Below are 18336 nucleotides of genomic sequence, written 5' to 3'. Positions count from 1 at the left end.
CGCTCTATGTGGGGCTACCCTTAAAGCTGTCCCAGAAACTCCAGCGGGTACAGAATGCTGCAGCGAGGCTCCTCACGGGGTCTCTGCCATGGGAGCATATTCACCCAGTGCATTTCAAGCTGCACTGGCTCCCGGTGGAGTACAGGGTCAGATTTAAGGTGTTGCTTTTGACCTTTAAAGCCCTTCACGGACTAGGACCCTCGTACCTACGGGACCGCCTCTCCTGGTATGCCCCACGGAGAGCCTCAAGGGCCATAAATAACAACACCCTAGTGGTCCCAGGCCCTAAAGAAATTAGATTGGCTTCAACCAGAGCCAGGGCCTTTTCAACTCTGGCACCGGCCTGGTAGAATGCTCTGCCTCATGAGACCAGGACCCTACAGGATCTGATTTCTTTCCGCAGGGCCTGTAAGACAGAGTTGTTCCGCCTGGCCTTTGGCTTGGAGCCAATTTGATTCCCTCCCTCCCTCTCTTTCTTTTTTCTTTTCCTTCTCCTCATACAATGAGGCTACATTTTATTATTTTAATGTTCCATTATTTTAATGTTGTATTTTATTTTTGTTTTTAAGTTGTAATCATTCATCTTGTTCTTATTATTGCTTGTAAGCCGCTCTGAGCCCGGCCTTGGCTGGGGAGGGCGGGGTATAAATAAAAAATTATTATTATTATTATTATTTCCATCTCCCACAGGAGGTAAATGGGTTCCCAGTCCTGGATGTTCCAGGACATCTAGTAATAATTTTCCAAGTATAATCATCCACCATACCTGAATTCTCTGTATATAAGATGTCTCTTCCTGAAAGATGCTCAGAGGCGCATACGAGCGAAGGAAGATATTTCTGTTGGGATACTGCCAGGGAGACAAAGGCCATCACTGCCTCCATGTCGACTCCGGACGTCCATCGATCTCCCGTAGATGCAGTATCAGTCAATTAGTGACACGAGGCCCAGGAAATAGCTTTCCACATTCCAGAGCTCGTGCACGCTCTATCGCAGAGTTCGTACAGCGAAAGACGCACTCAGGAGAGCATTATTTATAACTTTATTCAGCGTTGGTCAGAACAAAGAAAAGACATGACTGCCTGCTTCAATGTCTCAGGCACAGAGCGAAAACGAAAGCAATAGACAAACATAAACTTCCTGTGAACAGGAAATACGCAGACTCTGTGACTCACAAAGCCTGCTCCCTTTTAAGGTAGAACGGAAATATCCTAACAATTTCAATCCACTCTTTGGGAGACCGATTTCTATTACACTAGGTAAGAAAAAGGCCTTGACATGCTCGGCTTCAAAGCTATGTTCATTGTTTTGTTCAGGAGTCTGAAAGGTGGCTTAGAAGGCACACTGAAGGGTTTTGAATCAGCCATCTTTTGAATAGCTAAACTTTGTCTGTCATTTCTTTTCTTCCATACTTGATTTCAATTTTCTCCCATCTTTGATAGAATAAACCTTTTCCATATTTAACACTTTTCTCCTTGTATGCCCCCCCCCCAGAATTTTATTTCTGTATGCAGATATTGATTTTTGTGAAAAAATATTTAACCTTTGTGTGACTCCTTCTCCTAAGTTCTAGTCATGGCAGCATATTCTTTACCTGCATTTCACTGGCAGCCAATCATCTTTGAGCACAAGCTCTCTGACAATAGATGTGGTGGCTTAGCTGTGGATTGGCTGTATCAATTCAGAGTACAGAAGGCTGATGAGATGACTGTATGTAACAGCCATGAAATTTGGGTTACAATGCTGTCTCTGGAATGTAAATATTGCTAAATCCAGGATTTGTTTAATTTTTGGAAGAAATGATCAATAATAACTATTTTCCCTGCAAAAACAGGGAAAGGACAGTGTGTTTTATTCCTGTTTGTTCAGAAAACTCTGGCTTAAGTATACAAAGGAGAGGGGCAAACGTGAGTGGGAGTACATATTTCTTTTCTGCAAAAGTCCATTTTCCTTGGTCCCATCGAAAGGGGGAGAAAGGGGGTCCTAATAGCTCCCAGCACATCTTTTAAAATGTTTTGGGGAGAGTAAGCTTTACTTCCATGAGTCATCAGTTTTCTGTTTTGCCAGCTTTGCTATTGTTATTAACAATTATGAATTGATTGATTAATTAATTCATTAAATTCATATACCACCCTTCATCCAAAGATCTCAGGGCAGGTCACTGAACAAAAATACAAAAGAAAACTATGAAATACATTATAAAAACAAGGGGAAAAGCCTATAACCTCCCCTGCCACAAACACACTTTTAGTGTGTTTGTTTTGGGTTTGTTTGTTTGTTTATTTATTTACATCCCACTTTCCCCACAGAATTGGATATCTCTGAAGCTCACAATAAATAAAACAAACATGGGGAAAAACCTGGGTTTTTATTACTTCAAGCACTGGCATAACCCCAGCAAACTCCTTCTTCATTCATTCATTCATTCATTCCCAGTTATTTTCAAAATCCCATACCTTCACTGGATTCCCTGGTTGCCCAATTCTTAGGGGTGCAAAAAATTTTTAAGTAAGTAAAGAAAACAGTAATAATAAATAATAAATAGTTGTCAGACTGATAATAGGAAACCCCCTTGGGGGGCACTCAAGTGTGTCACCAAGTGGGTGGGGCAGAAAGTGGGTAAAGAGAATTAAGCACAACTCTGGAGCGAAATAGCAACAAAAGAGAAGAATGGAGCTGTAATATGTCATAAAATGCATAATAATAATAATAATAATAATAATAATAATACCCCACCCTCCCCAGCCAAGACCGGGCTCAGGGTGGCTAACACCAAATATATAATACATTAAAAACACAAAATCGAACAATTGGTTAAAATACAGTTCAAAATCACATTTAAATTCAGAATAAAATTAAGTGGGAACCCACGAATTGTAGCCATAGGGGTAAGGAATATTAAATATTCACCAGGCCCAACCACGTGTGCTGGTATCCCATGGGCCTCTAGAAATAGCCAAGGAGGCCAGTTACATACAGAGTCCCATAGAAAAACGCCTGGCGGAACAGCTCCGTCTTGCAGGCCCTATGGAAAGATGTCAAGTCCCGCAGGGCCCTAGTTTCTTGAGACAGAGCCGGGGCCAGAGCTGAAAAGGCTCTGGCCCTGGTCGAGGTCAGTCTAACCTCCCTGAGGCTCGGGACCACCAAAGTATTATTGATTATTATACAATCAATTCCAAATGTAAATACTTCAGGCTGCTTCAAACACTGGAAGATGGATATTTCTAAATTCATCTGGCAAGGGGGAAAGCTAAGAATGAAACATAAACTTGTGATAGATATAAAGGAAAGAGGCTGCATTTCCCTGCCAGACCTGCAAATGTAGTATGAGGCAGCCTGTTTGTGTTGGTTAAAAGAATGGATTACATGGGGGATTTCAATGGTGTCACCTCAGTAGAATTACAGAGAACAGAAAGAGGGGTGAAATCAAAAGAAGGGAGTCTAACCACAATGATTTTTTCAGATGGCAGAGATTTTAAAATAAAATAAAGAGGAGTTGAAGGGGGAGTCATTTTGTGTCGGTGTCTTGTGTCAGTTGTTGCTTATTGAAACCCATTTCTGTTTCTGACCCCTCCCCCTCCCACTGTGACTCAGTGTCAGACTTCAGAGAATTGGCATTCCTTCCCCCTTTGGCTGTACATAAGCAGATCAAAGGAAAAGGAGTCTTTTTACCAGTTAGAAAGTTTAATGATCACAGCGAGAGAACAAAGAATCCATTTCCTAGGAACGGTAGCACTCCCAATTCAGGGTTCCACCCACTTCCTCCCTAGTCACCCATGTCACTACCGTGTCTTGTAACTACTGTGCTTTCTGTGCTGCCACCTTATCAGCTCTTCTTGACCTTGGGCTGAGCGGATGAATGCTTTCCAGAGACAGTGAATCTGTTAACCCTCTCTCTCCCAGTGCTTCTCCTAGCTGTTCCCCATCCAGTATTTCCCAGCTTCTGCCTTCTGAACTATGTCCGTCTGCAAACCACCTTTCCAAATCTATACTGCTCTGGGAAGGTTCAGGATCCGGATCAGGCGGAGGCTCCCACTGTTCCTCCTCAGTGCACCCCTCCTCAGCACGGTCCCCGACACTCAGATAAGCATAGAGGAAATACATTGACTTATGGCTTGTGCACAGGGGAAGCTTCCTGATCTGAAAGCCATTTCATAACCTTTTTTCCTGCTCAATATTTCACACAGTTTTATGAAATAGAGGGTCCACTCCTCCAAAGCTTCCAATCTCCCCAGGTTTGTGTAATGTTCTGCCATGTTGCTGTCTGATACAGGTATGGATATGGGTGATGAAAGCAAATGATTTTTATTTCCACATGCATTAGAAACACACACACACTCCTGCACCCTTGAGCTTTCAGGGCTCAGACATGGGACAAATACATATGCAGGGAATCAACATGGTAATTAACAATTAGCAAAGACTCTTTTAAACATTTCTTCTTGATTCAGTTTTAGAACTGGAAGCTTCTAAAGAAATCAAACATTTTCAGTGACGGTGTAGGAGATGACATAACATTTTTTATCTGGGCCTTGAAAATCCTATGGTACAATGAGGCTTTCATCAAAGTGCACAGGCTTCCCATCCTGATTACAGGCAATGACGATGTACCTGGAAGATTTGTTATCAGAGTACTTGCAAGGTGGGCGAGTTGAGCCGCCTTTGTGCTTGCAGGTGGTGACAGTGAAGGGGCGGAGACTAATCCTCAACCCCTTCCCATAATCCTTCCCTCCAGATGCAGTGCACACAGCTATGATGTTATTCTTGGTGCCATGGATGAAGGTGTTCACTTCCTTGCATGCTGGTTTGTCCAGCCCACGTCTTTTCATCATGACGTCACAATACTGCTTGCCGACGCTGCTCTTGGGATTATCGTAGTGCTGGGTTAGGAACGTCTCATAGCTGGGTGCACAATAGGCTCCCAGAACCAGCACAGACACCAGAAAGGTGAGGAGCACAAGGCAGGATCCCTTGAAAGGCATCATCGTGGGCGACCGCCACCTGAAAGAGATACCTGGGGGGAAAGTAAAGTGGGTGTATAAACGCTTTCTTTCAGGCTGCTTTGTGAAATGGCTTGGAGTTCAAACGAATACTGTACAGTCGTACCTTGGATCCCAAACGCCCTGGAACTTGGAGGTTTTGACTCCTGAATGCCACAAACCCAGAAGTGACTGTTCCGGTTTGCAAACGTTCTTTGGAACCCGAACATCCAACGGGGCTTCTGTGGATTCCGCTTGGCTACAGGACCTTCCTGCACCCAGTCAGAAGCCGTGCTTTGGTTTCTGAACATTTTGGAAGTCAAACAGACTTCCAGAATGGATTCCGTTCGACTCTCAATGTGACTGTACAGTGGTACCTCGGGTTACAGATGCTTCAGGTTACAGACTCCACTAACCCAGAATAGTACCTTGGGTAAAGAACTTTGCTTCAGGATGAGAACAGAAGTTGCAGAGTGGTGGCGCAGTGGCAGTGGCAGTGGGAGATCCCATTAGCTAAAGTGGTACCTCAGGTTAAGAACAGTTTCAGGTTAAGAATGGACCTCTGGAATGAATTATGTTCTTAACCCGAGGTACCACTGTATATCCTTTCAAATTCTCATCTGCAAATGTTTTGGTGGATGTTGTCTAGTCATGCTCACATGTCTGTGTGAATATTGACACTTGCCAGTCAGTACTTGATAAACAACAATGTGTTGAGTCAGGATTTCACAGTATGTGACCACTGTCATGCAACAACAGTCTACGGAGGACAGTATCCACACAATGTATTTTATAGAGCATGACCATTCCATTTGTGTACACCCTTCACAAGTGGGTAGAATTTTCGCTATTATGTTTTTGACAACGGGACAAATTTCAAGTGCAGGCGGTAAAATAATTAACACCATCCACCTTATGGTTGTTGGCTACTGTATTAATTACCCACCATGCCTCTGGCATTATGCTACATAAGACAAGAAGCTTAGACCATTGTTGAGGGTCAGAGAGATGAGGCCAAGAGATATTTGTATAAACCGTGTAAGTTTCTTGCTGAAGCGAGATCTGAGCAAGGGACGGAATGAATCTGAGCTCCACCTCTGACCCTAAGCCATAGAGAGGGGATACAGATATAGCAGATTTGAAGTAGGGTGACGAAAAAGAGGGTCTCTTGATTCTATCCTCCTCTGGCCAGAGACAGAGAAAATATACATCTATCACGATTTACAAGGGATAGTCCTCATGATATGCAAATTCCTGTGCTTAGTATTTCATTTGCATTTTAGGGGGGGGAATGTATGTGTTAGAGATTTTGTGGGGGTGAAATAATGCCTTTGGGGGGGTGTTTTCTGAAGTTGCCATATTCAGGATTGGGTGCTCCCACCTCAGTGTCCATGGAAGTTAAATCTTTGGGGGCTGGTGATTGGGGGGGGGGAGGCATATTCACTCTAACATGTATGCATGCAAACTTTTACTAAATTTGCCTGCAGTCATCAATTTTTTCACATAGCCTTTTCAATAAACGGAACTTTGAAACATACAGTTTAACTTATTTCCCCTTGCCTGGTAGCATTTAATGAGACCTAAATCGGAGTCACTTTTGAATTGTATTTTTATTGCCAGAAAGAAGGAACAGTGTTTGACTCCCAGGGCAGCATAAGTACAACCAATTGAAAAAAAGGTAGTCCCTACTCGCAGGCTGAAGATTGTAATTATACAAAAGGAAAAAGGGATGAGCAAAGAGGAAAAAGACAGACCTTAAAGTCAAAACAGATGGATTAAGAAATACATAAAATTCAAGTCAGACCCTCCTTTCTCTTTCAGATGTCCCAATAAATTCTGGAGAAAGCATTGTAACCTGAATTTCAGCATGCTGAATGAATGAATATCTGCATACAGAAATAAAATTCCAGGGGGGGGGGGGCACACAAGGAGAAAAGTGTTGTTAAAAGTGGAAAAGGTTTATTCTATCAAATTGAAAATCAGAAAATCAGGGAAAATTGAAATCAGATATGGAAGAAAAGAAATGACAGACAAAGTTTAGCTATTCAAAAGCTGGCTGATTAAAAACCCACCTACAGTGTGCCTTCTAGGCCATCTTTCCTGCTCTTGAACAAAACAATGAAAAATAGCTTTGTAGATGAGCATGTCCAAACCTTTTTCTTACCTAGTGTAATAGAAATTGGTCTCCCAAAGAGTGGATCAAAATATCTTTTTTTGCTCGTATGCGCCTCTGAGCATCCTTCAGGAAGAGACACCTTATATAGAGAGAATTCCAACCTATGTTCAAAGAGTGGTTAGACTCACCCCAAAGCAATGTGCAATTGGTTCCCTGCCCCATGCTGACCTTCTCTGCTGTGATTAGAATCCCCACAGGCAGCATTTCAAGAATGAGTCCATGATGAGGCTACGACTAGCTATACTATCTCAGAATACAATGATCTCTTGGGCCAATAGGGAGCAACAGGTTTGATTGCTGCTTTCTCTTGTCGCTCCTTTTCCCGCACTCAAACCAGAAAAGGAGTTGGAAGGAAAGAGTAGAGGAGACCTGCTGGCCACGATCTGTTCAGCACATCCATGCATTCCACCAAACTGTGAGGTATAAAGACTTCAGCATCCCCTTGTAGTCTCCTGAATCAATTATGTGGGTGCCTTTTTCAGGAAACATTACTCCATTATGCCTCTTCAGCAACAGACACACATTTCTCCTCTTCAAGCTGGATCACTAAGCAATGGCATAGACCAGGCATAGGCAAACTCCGGCCCTCCAGTTGTTTGGGACTACAACTCCCATCATCCCTAGCTAACAGGACCAGTGGTCAGGGATTATGGGAATTGTAGTCCCAAACATCTGGAGGACCGGAGCTTGCCTATGCCTGGCGTAGACTGCTGGGCCAGCCTCAGTTGGCCTCTTGGAACATTATATGGAACTGGGGAGAAATGCACCTGAGCAGAGATAAAGGAAGACACAAGAACTCACTGAGCAGAAAGAACAGGATTTTGGACTAGTTGGCCCTTTAGGCTGATCCAGTGGGGCTTATTTTATGTTCTTAATGTTTCTGGGAAAGGCTAAAGATTGGATCTCCCAAATAAGGAAATGACATTCTCTTGTCCTTGCAACAATCAGACTGCCCCAGCTCCATTCGTTACCTGAAAAACTGGCTCTTTACTTTTATAGAGGGATGTTACTAGAATGCCATAGCTTTTTCAGCATTCATCTTGATCCCAATCTTTGATTTGCACAAACACACATAGACAGACACACAACTGAACAAATGTCACCTCCTACCTTCAAGGTCTAGATGAAGCACAGGGAAGAAGCTGTAGCTCTCCAGACATCTCCAAAGGCTGAAACTCGGAATAAACATTCTGTATTTTTCCGTGTATTAGACAAGGATTTTTTACTCAAAAATAATGTCAAAAAACTGTGATCATCCTATTCATGGATAAGTGGGGGGGGGGGGGAGTCGCATGCCGCCAGCTAGCTGGTTGGCAGGCGCACAACTCCCCAACATGTTGCTGTGGGAGGCGCACGCTCTAGAGAGCATTTTCTGCAGTGGCATGGGGGGAGCGGCTGCCCACTTTGCCACCCCCCAGCAATGGCCCTGCTGGGGTGATGGTGCATGTGCAATTCCCCCTAAAAAAAGCTCAGCAAATTTGGGTATCCCTCCTCATTTTCATTAAATTTAGCCATAAAGGACAAGGCCCCTTGGCAGCCATGGCTCTCTGTGGCTCTTGGTGGTTGTTCTGCGCAGAAAAAACAGGAAACGAAGTAAAGTTCAACAGAACATTTTCATGCTTTCCCTTTTTCCATCAGATTATATAACCCACTTCCTAGGAAATACCAAGGGAAAATCTGACAAGGGCTATGACAGCCTTGCTCAAATTGTAATCCTAATTCCCTCATTAGGAAGTTATGAGGCTGTCTATTAACGCAGTCAGACACTGCCCCATCTACTTCTGTACAGTGGTACCTCAGAAGTCAAAGCGAATCCATTCCAGAAAATTGTGGAAAATTGTTACAGGATGTCCTAGAAGAAACGCTGGAAGCCTATTTTTTCCCCTGTAGGTGATGGAAATGAAGCATCATTAGTAGAAAAAAAATGAAGGTCTACTTGCTATTTGGTCTTGAATATTACAGTAGTTCCCATATACTGTTTTACTGGAAGGATGTCTTCTGTACCCAACAGGTTGATAGTACAGCTGATGTCTATATTCTCACATGAACATTTTACTCCAGACAGGAATATTACATCGTGCAATGCATGGGAAAGTGTCCATCCACCCATATTTATCAGGGATGATCCTGATTCTCTACGATGGATACAGTGCTTATAGCATGAATGTTCCCCCTTGCTATTAAAGACTCACTGGAAGACCCAAGAGGCAGATATCTTCTGCTTGGGGGGACGTCTGGATGTTTTGCTGTCGCTTGAGGCTCAGGTGGCTTCAGTGGCCAAGAGTAACTTTCATCAGCTTCGGCTGATGGCCCAGCTTTACCCCTATCTGGACACAGACAACCTAACTACTGTTGTCTGTGCTCTGGGAACCTCTAAGTTAGATTACTGTAAGATGTTCTACTCTGAAGACAATTCAGAAACATCAGTTAGTTGAAACCCATCAGCTCATCAGGCTCTGAAGGCATTTCGGAAACTTCAGTTGGTGCAAAACTCATCCTTTCATCTCACCCTCACACTGGATATTATAGGCATATAGGCCAGAGCTGCATAGAGAAGGCAGTTTCTGCAGATTCCCCAATGTTAACAGTTCATTCCTGCATTATGTTTGAGCTTTCACACAAGGGAGAAGCCAGTTCTGGGAATGTAGCAGATGATACTGTCATGACTAAAATCTTTGAGGGCAGAAACTGGAAAGTGCTAGAGGATTCTGGAAGCTTCTAGAAGGTTCACTCCTGATGCAAATATTGTTTTGACTAGCTCAAGGTCATGTTGAGCCAGGAGAGATAAATGCCTGAGATCAGTGAACTGCTCTCTCTCTCTCTCTTACTTTCATTTGTACCTCGTGTGTCTCAAGTTTTTTTCTGAAGCTTTTGTAACATCTCTGATGGTGCTGTCTGTGACATCATTCGAAGAAGAAATCTTTTTTTAAAAAAATAATATTTATTACTTTTAAACCTTACAAAAAGGAAAAAAGAAAAGAAGGAAGAAAAGAAAAGGAAAAGCAAAAAAAATACACAGTACAATATATAAACAATACACAACACAACATTAACATTAACACATTAAACAAAACAAGAGCAAAAACAATTCAAAAAACACACATCATACCATCTCAATATCCTCTCTTTCATTCCCTTGTTTCATCGACCTCCTCTCACCTCCCTTTTTGTATTTCATTTCTATTAATTATTTCAGCAAATCCTTTCCATCTTTCTCTATTTTCTGTCATGTGATTATCTTAACATATTTTAACCTCATTTTCCATTAATACTATAATACTTATTTATGCTTAATTCCTTAAAACATTTCTACTAAAGCCATATAATTCCCTTCCAACATTTTTCTAACACTCATTAATTTTACATTATTTCCATATATAGATTTTAAACTTTTTCCAGTATTCTTCCACCGTCTCTTCTCCCTGGTCTCGGATTCTGCCAGTCATTTCCGTCAATTCCATATAGTCCATCAACCTGGTGATCTTCTGTCCGAGGCTCTTAACTCTTTTCCAAGTCCCTTCTGCATTTCTTCTTCATATTTATACACGCACTTTACTTTGTCTTCTCCTGATCTTGTTCTTATTTTCCTTCCTTTGATGCTGAAAAGTAGATCTCGGGGAAATTCCCATCTAGCAATGTTTTTATTCCTTCTCGACAAGTCAGCAAAAATCTCCATAGTTAAAACTGAAATTCAAAAGATATTTCCAGTCGTATTTCAAAGTTCCTCCAAGTCTGGTGGTCCCCACAACTCCAGTCTCCTCCTGACCCAAGTCCAGGTCCCAAAGGTCAATAAATCCCTGCATTAAGGGATCTATCCAACTTTCCTTCTTCAGTCCAAGCGGGGCTCCAATCCTCAAAGTCTGACTTTCTCTAAATTCAGTCTTAAAAGGCATCAACTTATAGTCATCAAATTGCATCTGTGAGGCTGGGGCTCTCTCCCTCTCCACTTGTGCAGCTTTAGGTTCCACTACAACCACTTTCTCCCCCGCCTTCTCCTCAATTTGCCATATCAAAATAGATCCCTGTATCGATTCCTGAGTAATTTCTGTATTAATATTCACTTTTTGTCCCAAATTAGTCACTTTTTGTTCCAAGTTATCAATTTTTATAGTCTTCACATCCATCTTCTTATGGAGCTGTTCCAGGGAATCATTAATCTTACATAATGCAACCACTAAGGCTTCTTCTGTCGACATTCTTAACGGTCCAAGGTCAATCCCAGATTCTCACAGTTTTATCTTGCAGGTGGAAATTTTCCCAGCTCAGCTCATGTAACAATTTCAAAGGCTGCCTCTAGGGGGAAACAATTTCTTTTTGTATCAATCCTTTTAAGCACAGTTCAAACAATAAAGTTAGTTTCAATTTTCAATTACTTTTACTCCTTTTTAAACGCAGAAGGAGACAATGGAAACAATGTATTTCTCTTCTTTAACTTACTGTCAACAAACAATCTATTCACAGTCAGTGAGCATATCCAAAACTTCAGTCTTACTGGCAGCCCATTTCCAGGTTCAGAGTGGGGGTAATTTAACTTTCTTCACTCTCTCCTGCAGGCTTACACAATCTAAAATTTCCCCCCTCTTCTCCTGCTTCCAAGGGGGGTTTGATGATTTAGCCGCTGGAAGTTTAGTCCTTTATGAAAGGCTTTCCAAGACTTTAGCTTGCAGCCTCTTTGCTTCAGTCTATATACAAAAGGGGAAGGCGGACTTCCTGTTTGAAACCTTCGCCATTTCGGTGCCAAATTAAGACGTTTAAAAGTCCAATTTTCTATTCTACTCACGGGTAGTTGTTTTAAGATCAAATTGTCCACAGGAAAAAGTCAGCACTCTCCAGCAACAGCAATGCGGCTTCACTCCGTGAAAGAAGCAGTCAATTCGAAGCACCGCGCCACTCACCCCACGTCGCTCCGGATCCCCGAAACCGGGTTTCCTCGCGAGTAGGGGAGGTGCAAAATGTGCCAGCCGAATCCCACGTTCACAGGCTTCTCCCGCCTGTGATTTTTGGTGGGTCCCCACCTTCGCCGTGGCGGCCAGACCCTAATTTCCACGAAGCAAATTCCTCCCGATCAGAGGAGTTCAGCCATTACCGGAGGCGCTAACCCGGAAGTCTTTGAAGAAGAAATCCTACCCAGTTTCAATTTTTGAAATTGAACAATCATCAACAATGATGGAGTATGGGCCGAGACTAACACAGCTGCCCTCTTTTCATCTGCGATGTGAAAAGAACATTAGAAAATAAAACAGAAGCTCTAGTAGTACAATGTAGCACAATTTCCCCACGTGTGATGTCATTGGAACAAGAACTCATAGCCAGTCTATGGGTTTCAGCTTCAGTTGTGATGGGCTAAGGAGTGTGGCCAACACAGTTGCATTCTTTTCACCTGAAACTTTGTTTACTGTTATGGATATTCTGAATCATTACAGTGGTACCTCGGGTTACAGATGCTTCAGGTTACAGATGCCGCTAACCCAGAAATAGTACCTCGGGTTAAGAAATTCGCTTCAGGATAAGAACAGAAATCGCGCGGCTGCGGCACCACGGCAGGGGGAGGCCCCATTAGCTAAAGTGGTACCTCAGGTTAAGAACTGTTTCAAGTTAAGAACAGACCTCCAGAACGAATTAAGTTCTTAACACGAGCTACCACAGTATTAGGAAGGACAGCCATACAACAGGCAAGACTGAGTGTCAAAACTTACCACTGAAAATTGCCTTATAACATTGAGATAAGTATAAAAGTTTCCTGCACTGTAAGATCACCCCCATCTGTAACTCTTACGAGAATTTCCTTTTTTTCTTCTTAATGAAATTACATGTGAATATATTAATTTATTCTGGTCAAATTTGCTACTGTCTAATTAAGTATTCTAGATTGTGATAAGCTAGGCTAAAAAGCTGTGATGACAGAAGCAACAGCAATATAATGACAGGAATTATTTCACAATGTCAAGTTAGTCTAGTTGCTGGATAAATTAAATCACAATGTTTCTGGAAGCACTCCATTTTGGCCCACAGAGTTGAAGATGAGTTAATCATGCGCGTCAACTGTTTTAATTGGAAAGCCTTGGAGTAGAACTTATGATTTGGGTGGTGGATACAGCTTTTACCTCTAGAAATAATATCTTCATACAATAATAATGCATAGGAATACAGTATAAAAAACACAAAACAGATACTGAAAATAAGAACCAAAAAAAAAAAAAAAAAGAACAATAAATAATCCCCCATCCCATGAGTTGGGCCTGGGAATGAGTGCAGTTGGGCTTGGTGTAATATGACCGAAGAATCTTGCCCTGGACACCGAGTTCTGCACTAACTGAAGTTTCTGAATTGTCTTCAGAGCTCTAGTAGAACACCTTACAGTAATCTAACCTAGAGGTTCCCAGAGCTTAGACAACAGTAGTTAGGCTGTCTGTGTCCAGATAGTCATAGAGCTAGGCCATCAGCTGAAGTCAATGGAAGGTACTCTGTGCCACTGATGCCACCTTAGCCTCAAGCGGCAGCGAAGCATCCAGAGGTACCCCTAAGTAGAAGATATCTGCCTCTTGGGTCTTCCTGTGAGTCTTTAATAACAAGGGGAAACATTCATGCTATAAGCACTGTATCCACTGCAGAGAATCAGGATTAGCCCTGATCAATATGGGTGGGTGAACACTTTCCCATGCATTGCATGATGTAATATGCCTGTCTGGAGTGAGTAAAAATATTCATGCGAGAATATAGACATCAGCTATACCATCAACCTGTTGGCTACAGAATGCATCCTTCCAGTAAAACAATATATGGGAACTACTATAATATTCAAGACCAATTAGCAATTAGACCTTCATATTTTTCTACTAATGATGCTTCATTTTCATCACCTACTAGGGGAAAAATAGGTTCCCAGCCTTTGTTCCAGGACATCCAGTAACAATTTTCCACGTATCATCATCCACTAAAGCTGACTTCTCTGTATATAAGGTGTCTCTTCCAGAAGTATGCTCAGAGGCGCATACGAGCGAAAGAAGATATTTCGATCCACTCTTTGGGAGACCAATTTCTATTACACTAGGTAAGAAAAAGACCTCGACATGCTCATCTACGAAGCTATGTTCATTCTTTTGCTCAGGAGTGGGAAAGGTGGCCTAGAAGGCAAACTGCAGGCGGGTTTTAAATCAGCCAACTTTTGAATAGCTAAACTTTGTCTGTCATTTCTTTTCTTCCATACTTGATTTCAATTTCCCCCTGTCTTTGATAGAATAAACCTTTTCCATGTTTAACAAAACTTTTCTCCTTGTATTCCCCCCCACCCCCGCTGGAATTTTATTTCTCTATGCATATATTCATAAATATTTAACCTCTGTGTGACTCCTTTTCCTAAGTTCTAGTCATGGCAGTCATATTCTTTACCTGCATTTCACTGGCAGCCAATCATCTTTGAGCACAAGCTCTCTGACAATAGATGTGGTGGCTGAGCTGTGGATTGGCTGCATCAATTCAGAGTACAGAAGGCTGATGAGATGACTGCATGTAACAGCCATGCAGAAATTTAGGTTACAATGCTTTCTCCGGAATTTAAATATTGCTATATGCAGAATTTGTCTAATTTATGGAGGAAGACTAAGTCATGTAAGTAACACCACCCCTGTACAAGGAAGCCCAGTATGCTCATATACAAATGTACATTTTGAGAAGGTATGAACAGCAGAAAGTAGGAAGTAAAGTTCTATGTATAGGGAAATGTAGCTTCATTGGAAAAAAACTACATTCCGAGATTTAGGATAATTTTACAGTCATGAAAGGTGCCCATTTCAAAGGTGTTTACATTTATCTAGAAATAGATAATATAGAAAATATAGAAAAAGAGAAATTAGGGTCTGACTTGAATAAATTTTATGAATTTCTTAGTTCGTCTGTTTGACTTTAAGGATGGGCACACAGGTCTGTCTTTTTCTTCTTCACTCATCCCTTTGTCCTTTTGTATCATTACAATCTGCAGCCACGAGTAGGGGATGTCAGGATTCTCAGCCGCAGTCAGAGGTAACTGGCCTCACTCCAGGCATTCGGCTTGAGATCCTTGTTGACCTTCCCATCTGCGTCTCCCGGCAGGATACAGGCAAGGTCACAAATCGGCGATCCCACTCAGCGTGAGAGGGACACACCCTCCTCCCTGCTACCCTCAGGGAGGGGGAAAGAGACAGACAGAAATCTATTTACATCTCTTTATTTCTGTCATTCCAGCAGTACAGAGAAACGTGTCTGAACTCTCCAGTCTCTCAACAGTAGAGTCTCTACTCCACCCCTGTACTTCCAGTACAGGTCAGATGACACTCTGAGCTAACATCCGGTGCTCAGTACACTGAATAGACTGCCCCTTTTTTCCAATAGTACAGTCCCAGACATCAACATCCTGTTTTGCATTCCAGACACCTGCAGCTTGCTTTTGCATTGCTGCTTTTTCCTGATAGGGACTATCTTTTTTTTCAGTTGGTTGTACTTATGCTGCCCTGGGAGTCAAACACTGTTTCTTCTTTCTGGCAATAAAGATACATTGGCAATAAAAGCAATAAATTGCTATTATTTCATGACAACCTGAATTAGCTACCTCAGGAGACCACCACACTCTGACTAAGGTTAAGAGTTTGGCACTTAGGGAATCTCAGTATGCTAATTTGGGGAACTCTCGCCTGTTTATTTCTGCTGTGGTGACATGAAGAATAATGGTGTCATTCACTGTCTTTGCAGAGGCTAATTTTTGTGTGATTTTTGAGGTGCTTATTAGTCTCTGGAACTTAGTCTTATTCATTTCTTCAATCTGCCTGTCAATAAAATTATAGTTTCAAGGTTTGAAATGGGGTGGAGGAAGAAAGATGGGAATGGGGAAGGGCCACAACTCAATGCTAGACAATAAAGGCGTGCCTTGGATCCGAACGCCTTGCGAGTCAAACATTTTGGCTCCTGAATGCTGTAAACCTGGAAGGGAGTGTTTCAGTTTTCGAACACTGCTTGGAACCCAAACTTCTGATGCAACTTCCCACCTTCCGATTGGCTGTAGGAGCTTCATGAAACCAATCAGAAGCTGTTCCTTCGATTCTGAACATTTTGGAAGTCAAACGGAGTTCTGGAAAGGATTCTGTTTGACTTCTGAGGTATCACAGTACTGAAGTAGATGGGGCAGTGTGTGAAGGCAGTGTTAGGGAGCCTCATAACTACCTAATGAGGGAATTAGGATTACAATTTGAACAAGGCTGTCATAGCCCTTTTCACATTTTCCCTTGATATTTCCTGGGAAGTGGGTTATATAATAAATGGGGAAAGGGGAAAGCATGAAAATGCTCTGTTGAACTTTACACTGTTTCCGGGTTTTTTCAGCACAGAACAACCACCAAGAGCCACAGTGAGCCATGGCTGCCAAGGGGCCCTGTCCTTTATGGCTGCTCTTGGTTTTGCTCTCCTGGATGGTGCTGGGGACTGAAGCCTCCTGGGACTTCCAATCCTTCAAACACGAGTATGTCGATTACCCGAGGACTCAAGTCAAAGATTACTGCGAGTATATAATCAAGAAAAGAGGCCTGGTTCCCATCCCCGAACGCACTTTCGTTCATGTCTCAGACCAAGATCTTAAAAACATCTGCACTTTTTCTGGCCGCCCATACACTGGTGCCATGTTGAGCTCATCTGAATTTCCAGTCACCATATGTGCAAGAGATAAATTCATCTACGACTATATAGACTATAGTAGGAGAATTTCGCTTAGATGTAAGAACGGATACCCAATTGAATTAAGATATTGAATGCCATTGTTGCACAAGCAGACTTCTGCTCAGGCAACAAACCTCTGCTACCATCCACTCCGACACTCAGCAGCCCGCTACACTTTCCCCGTCCTGGACTCCATCCCTCTCAAGAAACCTCTCAAGGTAGTCCCCAATCTTCCAGGGTAGGTCTGGGCAAAGGGAAGAGGATTGCAAGAAGGCGGAGTTGAAGAAGTCCTTTTATATAAGCAAATATTTGTTTTACCTGCTCACAAGTCACCATTGGATTGCCACCAGGATTCCTTCCTTCCTGAGGGTGAAAAGGCCACTCTGATCACTTTGGGCCTCCACTGTGTCCCACCGCTTATCTCCTACATCGCTTTTCATCATATATAAGTATGATCTCATGCCTTTTCTCATGATTCTTGCTGCTGTGGGATCAAGCAGTTATTTGTGGTATGCTGGTTGCCTATTAAAACCCGGCCTCTTTTCTAACTCTTCCACCTTGTGACTCAGATAAGCAGACATGGAATATATATTTCTTATATACAGCTTTGTTCTTTCCCCCCTTTTTTCTCTGTATCACTCTGTTTCTTATAAAACTGAAATTATGTCAATAAAATATGAACATTAAAAATCCCTGAAACTGTCTGTGACTTTCTGGTACACTTCCATTTGTCTTTCTCGCAGCACTGTCAGTTCTGTGCTTTTCTCACTCACCAAAATAATGTCAGGGATGTGGCTGGATAGAACACCTGGCAAGAGTCTGACTCTGGAGATGAAGGAATGCCAGTACAGAGGGAGCCAGAGTCTGACTCTGGAGAGGAGGGACTGCAGCCACAGACAGAGCACGAGTGGGTTAGTTCATCCCCCCTTCATCAAGAGTTCCCAGACTCAGAGGAGCATACTCGGAAAGCTCGCAGGAGAAGGGAGGGGAGGAGATGGATGACATTGAGGGGGTTGCTATGCAACCAGGAGGGAGGCAGCGTTTAGAGGGCTCTTCGTTTGATAGCCGGGGGGGGGGGATTCACCCACCTTCTCGCCAAACCAGAAGAGCTGAGAGGGTTAAAATGCAATAGATATACAAGAGAGGAAGGACAGATCTTTGGCACACTTTGTGCTGCAAAAGGGGCAGGGAATCAGAATGACCAACTTGTAGCTAAGAGCGACAGGTTCGGAGCCGCTCTCTGGGTGTTAATTGTAAATAAACATGTCATAAAACTGACAGGCACTCATTAATTCTTATTGGGGCTTGCTTGATTGCCTGTCTGAGATCATTACACTACTTGATGAAAGGTGTCTCCCTAAACAAAACACTAACCTTTTTAAAGAGATTTTTTTTGTTGTTTACCTGTAGCTCATACTTAAAAATATGGCAATTTGTAAAACTTAGGATGGTAGGATCTTGCTGCTGTAGGATCAAGCAGTTATTTGTGGAATCCCTGGT

The 18336-nt window shown here is 42.5% G+C and overlaps 1 long non-coding RNA gene across 1 annotated transcript; it reads left to right on the top strand.

The window, feature by feature from the left end:
* Positions 1-13407: 13407 nt before the first annotated feature.
* Positions 13408-16835, top strand: LOC309517175. Its single transcript, XR_014213167.1, has 2 exons — positions 13408-14206; positions 16507-16835. It is a non-coding gene; the product is annotated as an uncharacterized lncRNA (long non-coding RNA).
* The last annotated feature ends 1501 nt before the right edge of the window (positions 16836-18336 follow it).

This window comes from Podarcis vaucheri, assembly GCF_965113315.1.
Source record: "Podarcis vaucheri genome assembly, chromosome: 13".
NCBI lineage: Eukaryota > Metazoa > Chordata > Lepidosauria > Squamata > Lacertidae > Podarcis > Podarcis vaucheri.
Note: the sequence above shows the minus strand (reverse complement) of the source record. Positions and strands in the feature narration are given on the sequence as shown.